The sequence below is a fragment of the Schistocerca gregaria genome, chromosome 2 (assembly GCF_023897955.1).
Source record: "Schistocerca gregaria isolate iqSchGreg1 chromosome 2, iqSchGreg1.2, whole genome shotgun sequence".
NCBI lineage: Eukaryota > Metazoa > Arthropoda > Insecta > Orthoptera > Acrididae > Schistocerca > Schistocerca gregaria.
In genome coordinates, this window is record NC_064921.1 from 493493127 (window position 1) to 493509033 (window position 15907).

At 41.9% G+C, this 15907-nt stretch overlaps 1 protein-coding gene across 1 annotated transcript in view; it reads left to right on the forward strand.

Annotated features, from left to right (window-relative positions):
- The window catches only part of LOC126328053 (nuclear receptor coactivator 7-like), a 771498-nt gene that overhangs the window by 429068 nt on the left and 326523 nt on the right, over window positions 1–15907 (forward strand). The window lies entirely within an intron of this gene.

Sequence of the window (15907 nt, forward strand, 5' to 3'; positions counted from 1 at the left end):
GTTACAACCACTCGTTCATTTTGTGTTGTAGTGAGAGGAAGTCAGCCACTCACATCATACCCACCCTCTCCTCGTCCAGCTAGGAACCACAGAACATCACAAGAGAGCACAGCCACAACACTTTCATATTCACAGGACATGTACATTAGTATGTTCTGCAAAAATGATCACTATTTCAGTCAACTCAGTTCAGCACGTGTACTGTAACCTAGTAACTACGGGGTCCACCAAGGGCCCTCATAACTTGTTCCATGCGTGATATCGACTCTACAAGGCGCGAATGGCATCCTGTCTTGTAGGCATCCATGCTGCATTCACCTGGTTCCAAAGTTCATTTGTGGTGATTGCCACTGCGTCACAGCACTGCACCGATTCTGTCACCATATGCCGCAAATACCCAATTAGCGACAACTCTGGTGATATGGTAAACGAGTATAAAAGTATGACATCCTGTGACACCAAGGAGGCATGTGGTCTTGCTGAAAAATGGCGTCTGGTTCAAATGGCTCAAAGCATTATGGGACTTAACATCTGAGGTCATCAGTCCCCTAGACTTAGAACTACTAATGCCTAACTAAACTAAGGACATCACAAACATCCATGCCCGAGGCAGGATTCGAACCTGCGATTCTAGCAGCAACACAGTTCCGGACAGAAGCGCCTAGAACCGCTCGGCCACGGCGGCCGGCAATGGCGTCTGGGGTCTTGTGCATGCAGAAAGGGTATGCTACGGGTCGCAGGATGTCATTGACATAGGCCACACTAGTCATAATGCCCTGGACACGAACCAGCTCTGATTTGATGTTGTACCCAATAGCACCCTCACATCATAAGGCCTTGAGCTAGTGCTGTATGTCTTGTGCGAATGCAGTCACTGTGATGCTGCTCGCCCCCCTCTGCGGCGAAGCAAAAGCGGCCGTCATTCTCAAAGAAACTGAACTTGCATTCGTGCTATGACTTTCCTGTCCCCAGTGACGACGTTCCAAACACCATTGCCGTCTAGCACGTTTCTGCACATTCGTCAAAGGTTGACGGTGAAGTGGACGACGCACACACAAATAACCCATGCCGTAAAAAACGGCGACCGACTGTCACCCCTTATAGTGTGCCATGTGTCAGTGTTCCACCGTTGCGCCAAAGCCGAGATCTGTCGTGCAGTGCTATTTGGATGAAATGTCGATCTTCTAAGGGGAAAGTCTGGTTGGTATGACCTGACGCATCTCGTCGTGTTCTACGGCCTTCCGTGAACCACTCTGCACACACCCGTTGCACTGTCCAGACACTTCATTCCACACGAACAGCAACTTCCCGGGTGGATGCCTCACATTATCTCATGCCAATAATGCGCTCTCTTTCATACTCATTGATTTCACGGTACAGTTAGCACACGTATGCGAGGCATCCTTCACATCTTCTCAAGTTACACTGGCCCCTTACCTTCGGTTTATAGCGACAACGAGAGCCGCAGGCACATGCCGCCGGTAGGTGGTGTTGCGCCGTGTTATCGATGTTGACGTTGAACCTGCGGGTCGACTCGAATCAGATGCTAATCATTTACGCTGAAGAGGCAAATGTGCACGTCCTGTGAATATGAACGTCCAGTCTGAAGGCGTTTTGTTTTTTCTGAACATGAGTGTACCAACTTCACTCGAGAAAAATTCACTGGAGTGGCGAGCCCAAAAATCCATTCGCATGTTGAAACTAAGACGCGATCACCATGTGGCATTCTAGTTTTTTCTTTCTTTTTTTTCCCTTCTAGTAGAAATGCGAAGTGTACACGTTTATACCAGCTGCAGTACCATTACGTTGGAGATAAGCAAAATTGAATACACTCCTGTTACAATCAACTGGCACTTGCCTTGCACCACAGCAACTTTCTGGGAGCTAAATGAAAGATAATAGTTCATTGCGACATGCTAACATTGTCATATTCTAATACGAAATCGACACGTTTATTTGAAAAAAAAGTAAATGCTCATTTCTTTATCACTCCGCGACTTGGAGCAATCAATAGGAGATTACGTTAAATTCAGACTGAGGAGACGTAAAATGCTTATTCGTATTACTGTTAAGAAATTTGTACTTGATTGTCCTAAAAATAAGTGACAATATAACAGTGTAAGGAGATAAGAAAAGGGGGGAAGGGGTGGTGGTGGTGGACGGTTAATAAACTGTCGCTTGCTCGTGTCCAGCAGCCGTGGTCTACATGTCAAAGCATACATGCGGTAGGAACCACGAAGGGGAGCGCCGCGTCATCGGCAGCAGAGGCAGAGTCGTCACTCACCTCTTCCCCTCCCCCCCCCCCCCTCCCCCCCAAACGCCCCTCACCCTTTCGGCTCACACTATAATCGCGCAGGCTGTCGCTACCCTCCCAGGCATCTCTTCTCTCCCCAGTCCAACTGCTTCCCTCCGCCGTATACGCTTCGGTGGACAGTAAGGACAGCAGCAAATTGCAGCGTAAAAGCGAAGAAATCGTTAACGACTGTGAGCGCTCGCTCTGTGGTTTCCTTCCGAGCGACTTACATGCCGCGTGGTGCTAAATTAGTCATTACTTTTAAAACTTGCTTTTTGGTGAAATATTTTTTAACTTCCTCATATTTGGTAGGTACTGAAATCTTCAATTTTTCCCTCATTTTTCTGGTCTCTTAGGTACGAGTTCTTGCTGTAGCATTTGCAGCCGTTCCAATTTTAGTGTCCGCTTCTTATTAAATTCTGGGTGGGTTGCTCTTTGCCGGTTACGTTATTGCTCGTTACACGATGCTGGAAAAACGGCTTTTGCATATTAAGATACAAGCTGTCTGCAGGCACAGTAGACAAATACTGCGTAAATTACGAGTGCATCACGAGTATGCTGTGATGTATGTGAATACTGAAAATGTCAATAAATGGATTGTCTGAAACATGTTAAAAGCGTAAACTGAAAGCATCAACGGACAAAATTTGTCTCATTATTCAGTTACGCTTTGGGCACGTGTTTTAGGGTTAGTCCAGGGTGCATTATTACTGTTTCTCTCCCCTCCCCCCCCCCCCCCCCCCTCACCACCGCATTTCATAGTTTCCTGTCTTAACTTGTACGACTAATTAAGCTTATAAAACACTTCAAACTTAGGAAAAAGAATACGTACTGTATAATTTATAATAACCTCGCCGTTTCTCCGTAATAAAATATGCGTTAAAAAAAAGATGAATGTGCCGATATGCATAGTAACATGAGCTAAAACTGCCCACAGTCGTGTATCAGTAGAGGGATCGAGAAGCTCAGCGTGGTATTCGGCACTCTAGCTGAAGCAGTTGGCGGTCAGTCGAACACACACACACACACACACACACACTCTCTCTCTCTCTCTCTCTCTCTCTGTGTGTGTGTGTGTGTGTGTGTGTGTGTGTGTGTGTGTGTGTGTGTGTGTGTGTGTGTGTTCACAGTATACAGAAACAAAATAGCTTTTTTTCCAGATCGTCAAAAATAACGAAGAAGCAAGCGATTTTTGTGCATGTATGTGTAACAAACGCCATTTGCATACAATGTGTCGACGACTCCTTCTGCCAAGTGTGTCAGAATCGTTTAAAAAAAGAGGTGACTACCTCAAAACTGATATAGTAGGAATTAAAGGTCAGCATCAATTTGTAGTGAATGCGCACTAGTGAAACATAATCCAGACGATAGGAAATTCGCGTTAAAGGAGAAAGGAAGTCTTAACTTAGTTTGACCATGATGCATGTGCTTCTCTGATAGTGTAGGCTTGCTGCGAGGAGGTGTTCGACCTACTCCCATTACGGCTGCCTGAAGATATTAAAACCTAGCAACCTGGAATAAAAGAAACCACTGAGACAGGTGTAAAACTAGGGAACTTGTATCGCGACTCTTCTCACTCCAGTCCCTCAGACACTGAAGATTTTCATTTAGGTTAGAAATGGAAGCAACTGCAGCCAGTGGCTATATTGCATGTTGTTATTTATTTCATGACTACTACGGTCGAGTCGATTTTTTACCCAGCAACAGAATTGTCGCTGTTTATTTAGTGATAAGAATTGGAGAATGTCGAAAGTATTCACCTCAAATAAATAGTTTAGTAGGTTCGTTCTTTGTTTAACAAAATGTGCAACAATTTTTTTTGTGGCAGGAAAATTGTGGCAATCGCTGAGCGTTATGAATGCGTATTACAGTCCATAGGGGGGTGTTGAATCTTCCTTCCCAGATGGGAGAAGAATTTCTTCTCCCTTCTAACTCATCTCCTCATTTTCATTCTGCTAGGTTCATATTCTCCATTTTAGTATTCCTCTTCTTTTTAATAAGACATGACACACACAAAGTTCAAATTTCCGCCATATGCTGCCGTGTTTACATGTAGACACAGTAGTACAGCAACCCGGCGGTGTAAACGAATTGCGTTTGGTTTCCCTTGCAGGCTGCACAGATGTTTCATGTTTCCCAACACTTATCTCCCCCCCCCCCCCCCTCCTCGTTACCTGCCGCCCCGCCCCCCTACTCACGCGCTATTGCCAATCCCGACCTAACTCCAGCTCAGAGTACGCTGCCTCCTCCAGTGGCACTACGCAAATTTACTACGTTGGCAGCACTGCCAGTCCCGACCTTCGTATTATCGCTGGCGTTGCCGAGGCAGAACGCGAGGCGTGAGGTTATGGAGGTGTGTGTTCGTAACGTTTTCGCTAAGTTACAGTGTGCCACTTGAGGTTTTGGTGTTACCGATATAAAGCAACCATGGATTACGACTTTCCTATTGTGGTGGATGAATATGAACTGACCAATGCCGTGGATATTTACGAGAGGGAACTCAACGATTTCGTTGTGCTATACTACGTGTCAGGTAAACAAACATACAGCTAAGCAAAGATCTTTTCAGCACGGAGCGTTTCGGATAGATTTTCTCTGATTTGTTGAAAATTTGTGTAAACATCTACGATGTAACGTCAAATACAAAAGTTGAAAATGCATAATACTTTACAGTAGGTATTTGTTGTAATGTTATTTTTCGATGTATGCTGTGCCATTGCACACCGGAATTGTAGTTTAAATACGTTGTACCTCACATTGTTGTGCAGCCAGTATGTTGCAAACCATTCATGTTTCAAAATATTTTGTGTAATCAATCGTCACAGATCTGTGCTTGGTCAAACGAATTATACAAATCTGCAGAAACCACAAAAAATGCACAGAAATCATTAATCTAATAAGACTCGACTGCCATATCTTGCATTTATATAAAAGCGTCCAGTATGCTTCTGTGATCGAAAATTCAGTGTTAATCTACTGTCATCATTTTCTCTAGTCACTCAGTTGCGAACCAAAAGGGCTCATTTTAAATGACCAGTTATTTTATAGAATGCCTCATGTTTCGTTGTTGACAAGTGAGTGTGTAAGCATGCCTAAAGCAGTTTGAGTTTCCAAACCAATAACTTTGCATTTGAGCAGTTGGTGTGATTGCTGTCTTAATGTTTTTCTTTTTTAAAAAAAAGTTACAGCCACAGTATTATAATATTAGATTTAGACAAGAATGTATAGTTAGTCTCTACCACAAAAATTACCCATTTTCTAAATATATTCTAAAAAAATCTGTCCAAGCGGGACTTTTTAAAGGCTTGTTTTGGGTGGGCGTGGCTCCCGGCGACTTAGTGGCTCGCCGTGTCAGGTGTGTTTTGAGGTCGTAGACACCTGCCAACTTCACTTTACGAAAGCGAGTCTTGCTTTGTGGCACACTGGAGCAGTCAGGCAGCAACTGTAATTACTGCTGGGTGCAGGCAGCGTTGTCTTGCATGTGGCTGAAACACGTTTTGCTTGGTGACGACTCGCGTTGAGCTGGCAACGCGCCTCGAAATAGTTCTGGGAGAAAACTGAAAGTAACACGAACTTCCCGTTACGCAAGACTACGGGCATATTACCGTTACTACATGTTGTTGTTGTTGTTGTGGTCTTCAGTCCTGAGACTGGTTTGATGCAGCTCTCCATGCTACTCTATCCTGTGCAAGCTTCTTCATCTCCCAGTACCTACTACAACCTACATCCTTCTGAATCTGCTTAGTGTACTCATCTCTCGGTCTCCCTCTACGATTTTTACCCTCCACACTGCCCTCCAATGCTAAATTTGTGATCCCTTGATGCCTCAAAACATGTCCTACCAACCGATCCCTTCTTCTAGTCAAGTTGTGCCACAAACTTCTCTTCTCCCCAATCCTATTCAATACCTCCTCATTAGTTACGTGATCTATCCACCTTATCTTCAGTATTCTTCTGTAGCACCACATTTCGAAAGCTTCTATTCTCTTCTTGTCCAAACTAGTTATCGTCCATGTTTCACTTCCATACATGGCTACACTCCAAACAAATATTTTCAGAAATGACTTCCTGACACTTAAATCTATATTCGATGTTAACAAATTTCTCTTCTTCAGAAACGCTTTCCTTGCCATTGCCAGTCTACATTTTATATCCTCTCTACTTCGACCATCATCAGTTATTTTACTTCCTAAATAGCAAAACTCCTTTACTACTTTAAGTGTCTCATTTCCTAATCTAATTCCCTCAGCATCACCCGATTTAATTTGACTACATTCCATTATCCTCGTTTTGCTTTTGTTGATGGTCATGTTATATCCTCCTTTCAAGACACTGTCCATTCCGTTCAACTGCTCTTCCAAGTCCTTTGCCGTCTCTGACAGAATTACAATGTCATCGGCGAACCTTAAAGTTTTTACTTCGTCTCCATGAATTTTAATACCTACTCCAAATTTTTCTTTTGTTTCCTTTACTGCTTGCTCAATATACAGATTGAATAACATCGGGGAGAGGCTACAACCCTGTCTCACTCCTTTCCCAACCACTGCTTCCCTTTCATGCCCCTCAACTCTTATGACTGCCATCTGGTTTCTGTACAAATTGTAAATAGCCTTTCGCTCCCTGTATTTTACCCCTGCCACCTTTAGAATTTGAAAAAGAGTATTCCAGTCAACATTGTCAAAAGCTTTCTCTAAGTCTACAAATGCTAGAAACGTAGGTTTGCCTTTTCTTAATCTTTCTTCTAAGATAAGTCGTAAGGTCAGTATTGCCTCACGTGTTCCAACATTTCGACGGAATCCAAACTGATCCTCCCCGAGGTCCGCATCTACCAGTTTTTCCATTCGTCTGTAAAGAATTCGCATTAGTATTTTGCAGCTGTGACTTATTAAACTGATAGTTCGGTAAATTTCACATCTGTCAGCACCTGCTTTCTTTGGGATTGGAATTATTATATTCTTCTTGAAGTCTGAGGGTATTTGGCCTGTCTCATACATCTTGCTCACCAGCTGGTAGAGTTTTGTCATGACTGGCTCTCCCAAGGCCGTCAGTAGTTCTAATGGAATGTTGTCTACTCCGGGGGCCTTGTTCCGACTCAGGTCTTTCAGTGCTCTGTCAAACTCTTCACGCAATATCGTATCACCCATTTCGTCTTCATCTACATCCTCTTCCATTTCCATAATATTGTCCTCAAGTACATCACCCTTGTATAAACCTTCTATATACGTGGTAGTGAAATGCCTTCTACCTATCACACAACTATTAAAATTACCAGTAAAATTAAGACAATTTAAAATTGTTTCCAGATTACCTTTTGACCACAGTAAGCGTTCAGGATTTCCAAAGTAATCACGGAATGTTGGTAGTGTTAAATGACGGCCCTGTTTGACTCAGTTTTTCTAAATTTGCAGTACATATTTTACTTTCGGACAGAAAATCAGTAAATACCGAAGCAGTAAAGCGAGTAAGCATCAGATTTGTTAATCTTATTTCCTGTCAAAGGTTTTTGTCGGCATGACGTCTCTTACAACAACAACAACAACAACAACAACAAAAACTGTTGTATGCTGGTACAGAACAAGACGTAGGACCCCAAAATCACGTTATTTCTCCTCCGCAGGTTGTGTGTGTGTTTTTTTTTCCAGTTGTGTAACCAGCTTCCCGCTGATACCAGCTATCGGAGGTGGGAACTGCCCCAGTGTGAGTGGAGGAAGCAGATTCGAAAATCTTTAACTAGCCCAAATTGCGGTAGAAGTTAGGTAATGGAAACCGTCCACTCATTGCGTTTCTCGTAGTCTACGTATTTTGTGTGTGCATAATATGCATCAAAATAATCTTAAGTCTTATCAGATATCTAATAAAAGTTTTCTATGTGTAAAGTAGGGTTTTAGTTTCATGATTGAAAACGTGTTTAACTGTGGCGAGAACCTCAATGTTGGCTGTGCTATAGGTTACTGTGTTACCACAGTCTTTATTTGCAATTAACAATCGTGACTTCGCCAAATCAGGAGCAAATTATCACCTTTCAACGTAACCTAGACTTCGGGTTACGCTGTCACTTCAGTGAAGGTATGAAGGGGGGTCCAGTATCACTCTGTTGCCCAAATCCCTTGATTTTTCACACTTACACTGACGTATCGTAATACAAATTTTTTAACGGTAAATGCCTGCTATTTGCCTTTCGCAGTTTTTCGAATCTTTCAGAAATACGTCTGGGCCCACAAATCAACTTAAGTTCATTTTTTTTCTTTACTAAGTGTGAACAGTCAAATGATACTCTGAACACATTCTGGTAAAATGTGCACGTTACGGTGGTTTCTGACGCAAATTTGCTGAAGGGCGACGACTGTCTTCAGGTAAATAAACTGTACTGAATTACAGTTCTGGACCCAAGTTACTAATTACATGAAGTCACAGTAGGAAGCTCCATTTTTTTTCTGCCCGTGAGAACAGCAAAAGTTATGATCATAGGGTACTAAGGTATGAAGATGCCCTCACGAAACACAAGGGAATCTGTTGGCACGAAGGTTGTGCTGTACAGCAGCTAATTCATTCCTTCTAAGAGTAGAGGTTTAAATACTTGGAAACGCGACATGGATTCAGTAGTATAAATATGAAAATGACAAAGTAGTCATCATAAGGCAGTCCTTAGGGTTATAGTTTTAAATAAAAATGAAAAACTGGAAAAAGTCCACAACCGTCAAAATGAATTGACAATTTCAAATGTAAAATGAAAACATGGAAAACACACACAACAATCAAAATGACTTATTTGACGACGTTTAGAAACTGATTTTGCATTTTAATTGCTTTCACGTCTGTAAGAATCGTATATTTTACACGTATACCCAAGAATAACAAATACTTACTAAATACACCAGTTAACTGTGGTTTTTACTCACTAGCGAAAAATTTCGTGGAGCAGTGAAAGAAAATACGTCGATAATACACTGGACAGAATTGACATTAGTCTCCCAGCTGTGGAATGTGAAAAAATTTTAAAATTGTACAAAGTTGTACGAATGCGTCATGTGTTTGGTGATAACGGAGCCGTACAACACGTGGTTTTGATTATTCGATAGTTGTGCCATCGCAAGTGAAACAAATAACGACATCGAAGATCTTTACTTCCACCAGTTGCTACGTGTGTGCAGAAGGATCTACAGCACCTGATACTCACCCAGAATTGAGAGTAATTTGTATGGGTCTGCGGCAGTGAGTGAAAGTAAGTACAGACGATGATGTCCAGACTAAAAATGGACTTTAAATGTCCATCATGCAAGGCGTAGTTCCAGGCCCAGCACAAACCCTAGGAAATCGTTCAACAATTGGGTCACAAACTGCGATTCGATAAACGATTGATGATTCTTACCATGTGCAATGAATTTCGTCTCGTTAGACGCACAGCTGTTAAAGTGGGTGCTGAAGATGCTTACGGAACAACGGGAAGAGCTAAGAACGAGCGTTTTTGGGCCACTATAGGACGGAGAAATATTTTTTGCCCGTGTTAGTGTAACGCGCGAAATGTGGAACAAAAAAAGTCCAGGCCGTGGTGCCATTCAGATTTGTCCAAACCAAAAATGTTAATTTCATTACTGTAGCCCAAAATTATAACTTCCGTTTACTGGGACAGAAAGGACGTTTGTTGATTGATATCATGGAATTTGATCTAAAAAATCACATTTTCTGTAGACTGCGAAGCGTCTGACTTGCCATCAAACGTTTGTAGCAAAGGAAATAGTCATCCGGGATATCCTCATTCACAACGCGTGTGCCCTCACCGGTGCATGTGAGATTTAGCCGAACTTCGCCAATCCACAAAACAGCCTTCAACTCGTGTACAGTGACTGCTACCTTTTCTTGCACTCCAAACAATTATCTGAAGATGACGAGGAATTAAAGACTTCAGATGCCAGTTCGTTTAATTTCCAGGTGTAATTGTAATCCGTGCACCTTTTACCCTCAACCGTAGGCTGGAAGCAGAGAATAAATATAAGCGGCAAAGTGGTTAAAACGTCATTCATTCGAGAAGAGCATAGTTGCATCTTACTTCCTTTGTCTCTGTTCATTTTACTGTGATCCGTTTATGGGCGAAGTGGGATTGATAGACCACTTATGAATAAAGGTTTTCATAGGCTAAGTGACATTATCTTTTAGTGGGCAGCAAAGCGTGCTTAAGACATAACCGTAGCTAGGTGAGCGTAATCGTCCATTAGAATTTCCGATATTAGTAGGCTTTGGATGAAGCGCGAAATCTGCACCGCAGAAAAGTGAAACCGGTATAACTATAGACCAAAAGTTAAAATGTCACACGTGGAAGATAATCGTGAATCAGATATGAGACGATAAAAAAATCGATGTATCAGATGACATATTGCCATGTGATTCGTTGACGTACATTCGCGGTGGTACGAGCGCATGATCCAGGTGACTACTCTACCATCAGCCCAGCTATCTAGAAACTCCGTATTATGATACTGGATATTCTGTGATAGATTAAAGTAAACTGAGCGACTTACTAATGAATGAGTCGGCAATCATTGTAAGTTACGATTTTATATGTTAAGCTATGTAGACGTGTTTATTCCCAAAAATAAACGAATTACTGCCATGGGATTTTTCTCATAGCATCGTGCCTTTCTCAGAGTTTGTTTTCAAAATTCAAGTACGTGGGAGCTGTTTATTTGTTAGTAGTCGGTGTTCTCGTGCTGACACCAAAAAACCGTCTGGTGTCGCCATTGTTTTATTCACTAGTAAAAGTGTGCTTGAAAACCACGACGCTATCCAGAAATATCTCATCCGCGTATTAAAATCACCTAAACATGGCCTTGATCCTTTAATGCGGGTCCTTGAAACCCTTTTTCTGCCGCAGATATCAGTTTGCCTAGTGTTTCCTTTGAAATTCACTTGGTGTCTTACGTACTAAGCTTTAATAGGACTGTGCCTGGCAAAGCACTGTAGTATTCAGACCAGTAACAGATTAACCGCTCCCTTGCTTTCCGAAAGATAAAATGTTTTTTTTAAAATTTATTGTGAGCGGCAAGATTAATAAATACTCCTAATATGCGTCTTTTTAATTTCAGTTGAATCATTAGTTTGTGTTACTGACAGTTTAAAGTGAGATCACTAGGTTACATTAATTCGTCTAGTGAGGTGCTCTGAAGCCCTTTCTGCGTCACAGTTGCTGGGAAGATAAACTCCCACATTTCTGCAGGGTACCGCCATTTAAGTTTTGACGGAAGACCTTATTTTCTTCTTGTTCTGCTGTGTCAAAGAACTTAATGCATAGTCCAAGAACTGGATAGATGCCTCAAAATAGGGGAGATTTTCTCGAGGGAGTGTCACGAACGGTGCTGTTTGCGACGTATAAATCACTTTGTATATAGTATGTAGCATTTAGTGGCAAACAGTAAGCTATAATTGTCAAATATCTAAGGACGGAACAAAATACAGATGTAAAGGTAATTTTCGGAGTACTTCAAGGAAGTGTGATAGGACCGTTATTGTTTACAATATACCTCTATAAATATTTTAAAGCATCGGGTGCTCTTCAAAACCGCTCGCAGATGGTGTGAATGTCTGTAACACAGTAGCAACGCGGAAGACAACTGTTTACAGAATGACATGCAAAGGACTGATGATTAGTGTAGGCTCTAGCAGTTTACTCCAAATGTAAATTAATGTAATACATTGCGCTTACGTAGGAAAAGAAATCCACTCTGTAAAACTACACTGTTGGCGACAAATTGCTGGGAACAGTATCTTCGTAAAGTACTTACGAGTAACTGTCCAGAGCGACCTTAAGTGAAGTTACCACATAGAGTAAATTGTAGGAAAAGCGGATGTCAGACTAAAATTCATAGTAAATATATTAAGGAAATGTAAGTCATTTACGAAGGAAGTTGCTTAAAAGGCCCTTGTTCGACAGATTCTTGAGTATTGTTCATCAATATTGGAGATAATGTTACTGTGGCATGCTCTCAGTTCTACCCGCCCAGCATTCACAAATGCCATACGTATTTCAGTAGTTGGATAATTGCGTTGATATATTATGCACCCTTGCCACATCCATCTAGGATGGCTTCCGCAATGCAGACTTGGGTATAGGTAGACATGTCCTTCAGAGTTTGGAGTCGGACCGGTACTACGAAGGCACGAGGTAAGGACGCGGTGCGGTTCCACGCGCGGGTGGCCTGGCACCTGCCTCGTTAAGGACGCTCTCACAGTCACGCGACGTTGACGCCCCGCCTGCATGTTCTCGTGAGTGGGGGTGTGCCAGCACTGCCAACTGCGACCTCTACCTGCAAAAATTTCTCTGCTCGATAAAACATAGTATGGACCGCCAGTTGTTCTCAGGTGTCGAGGTACCACCGCGTACACGTGCAGTGGGTTGCCCATTATCGTGATTACTAATATGTGAGACGTTTATACTGATCTGCTCAGAAACAGTTTTGCTGGCGGACTTCGATAAATCCACTGCACTAACAATGAGTCTAATTTCACAATGGTTAAACTTAAGTAACACAGTCTCAATTATATTAGTCGTAGATAAACTTAATAATCTCCTGTACCCAGATATGACTACTTTCAGAAAGATTCAAAGATCCAAACACTGGAGAGAAACATCTACAATGCCAACAGCTTATATACCACCACCAGCTGGCTTCTGACACCTTGCACAGATAGTCACAAAAAAGTCAGTACGGAGAGAATCCCCCAAAAAACACCGTACTCAATTTTCACGTCAACACACTATTCATTGGCTTCAATTAAATCGTGCCAATTCAGTCTTCTTCACGTACCACGTACCAAGCTAGTGGAGTCAGAAACGGAGCAAGATAGATTCTAATATTGCGGGTTGCATACTTTACAAATCAAGGCGCCGCAGTTGTCAGGGTAAAGCAAGATGGGTAGTAGCACTTCAGAAAGTATGCTTGATATTTTTAACCGGTATGACGACATTTATCGACTTAAAACTGAACTACTGCCGATTTTATCCGAAATATTTGGCTACAAAATTTCCTCTGCATGGCTGCTCTTTTGTAAATGTATTTCATTCTACCTTAGTAGTATAGTTAAAGAGTTCAAATGTAGCTGCGTGCACACATTTGCATGATTTTAGTGGACGGTCATTTGTCTACCGTGCGGCAGTGGCATACGTTAAAAATCGGTCCATCATTATTGCAATTATTTCGTGAACTACTACTTCCACAAAAAATGTATCTATGGGTTTCTGCAGATTTCTTGGGAAGTGATTTGGAATTATCATTTTTTCACAAATTGGCAAATAATTTGTTTCTATGAGATGAAAATCTCCCTGAATAATACTGGTTTTCTTTTCTTCTCGAAATCCTGCTGAAATGTGCCAATTGGGTACAGAGAATTCTAGAAGCAAAACATGTCTATCAAGAGCACTGAAAAAATATGTACATTTCTCGAAAGTCGGGGTTGCCAACTTCACCAGACAAAAAGTATTCTAGACAAAAAAACCCATACCTTGTGCCAGCATAGTTCTGATACGTAGATATGCCATAATCGAAGCTGTTCCGTTACCGAGTGATCAGCTATCTGAAGATGTGCAGGAAGGTCGGAATAGTCACCCGGCGTTATCTCTAAGATTTTACACGAAAGTATTGCTGTGAGAAAACGATGCACGTCGTAGTCCATTGGATTTTGGCATCTTTGGGTCTATTCTATTTGAGTGTCCAGAAAATGACAATGTAGGAAGATAAACAGATGCCACCTGAGCTGAAAGAGATGCTTTTTATACCACCTTTCAGTGGACAATTCGAAAGTGACCCTTCTGAAAGCACTAATGACACGAGCACCGAATGTGACTAATGACCCAGACTGAAAAATGTAATATATCGAATAAAACGTTTCAGTAAGGCAATTTAGACTTCTACTTCGTTATCAGTGACCTAACAATACTTCAAACCCAAAGTTTTAGTGGAATCAGCGAAACTTATAATTTTTGATCCGACATCAGATTCAAAGTCAGAAACGCAAAGAATCTAAAAAGATCAGTTTTGTAGGATTTTACACCCTTTTTGGTACGTCGAACTTTCGAAGCGAGTGGGCTCATTGTGCTCCGCTATTAAGTCAGTGCCATGCCACATACCTTCATTGTTGCTGTAGTTTCGCTAGTATGCGGTCGCTTCATCCTAGTCGACTCGTGTTCTTTTCCTTGGGCTGCAGTAGTGCAAGGCTAGTCGTGATTTAGGACGGACATAAGGTACCCATCATGCTGTTCTAAAGTGGTACTGAGAAGGCGAAATGACCGATTGTCGAGATCAGATGGCTTTCAACGAATTTCGTTTTGTGATCAGACGAAAATTGAGTTCTGCAGTGTATACAATTAAGACTGTGCTCTGTAAGAGGAAGAATGTCTGGAAGAAGTTTGTGCTACAGTGCACACCTTATACATAAAACTACAAATTTCGTCCAGAGCAAACAAATTGGTTGTATTCTTCTTCATTCCCCCTTCACCATGAAAAAAAAAAAACACAATTGTTCCATCAAACGAAAAAGGGTCTACAGAGCAACGTCACTGTTAACTCCCCAGCAACGATTTCAAGCGCTATTTGTGTGTTGTTATAGGCATAGCAGCGTGCATTTATGGGCCAATAACAGCAAAATCCTAGATTTCACTAGCCCCAAACTTCAAGACATCCAGTCCTTTGGGTCAATGAGCCTCAGGAACAGAATTCGGACATGTCCATTGACAATTTTCTGCTGTCGCTACTGGTACGTGCTGTGAGGTATTGGGCTATTTACTGCCAGGACATCGAAAGGTTTCTTTCCAGTAGGTGTCGGGAAACACAAGTCACCGAGGCAAATCAGAAGTCCTTAAGCTAGCCTTTATAGTCCCCGAACACAACCCATTTAGAATAATTATGGAAAGACCAACCCATCATCTAAAAGCTGAAAAAATGCTCATACCAGACCGCCGCTCTAGCGCCGACCACATCGAACAGGGCGAGCCCACAGGCGCTGCCAGGAAATACGTTACACATTGTAAAAGAAAATAGAAAATTCGGTAACGAGCAGGTTGTTGTTCTTTTACGGTATCAATTTAAATGACGGCCAGGAGAAGAAATTGGTGAGTCGCTGAAAAATGCGATGGAAATGGGCTTTAAAGATACCTAATTATTGTAAGGGGGCGGAACGCAACTTCGTGAAAGGGGGCACGACACGTTGACGACTGGAATTCAGATTTAGTTTCCAAGGAGGAAAAAATACCGAACTGGATATACACTACTGTGAAATCGATGTTCTCCAAGGACGCTGAGCAGTACGAGGAAATAACAACTCCACGGAAACCTCATGCGCAGCTTTGGTCGCACAGAATGAAATTAACAGGACGGTAAAGAAACAGCGTGAAAAAGCGATTTTCGTTTCGAAAGATGTAAGCTATAGAAGCCAATTTACACTTTAATGTTGAAATAACTATTGATTTTTAAATGAGACGTGCAGCTTCATACGAGGGGCTGCTGAAAAGTAGTGCTTCTGAATTGGTTATGTGAAAATTCTCAAGGCTTTTTAAATAAAACAAACCTTAACATTCTATATTTCTACTCTTAGTGTCTACCTGTTTATTTCTCAACAAAGTCACCC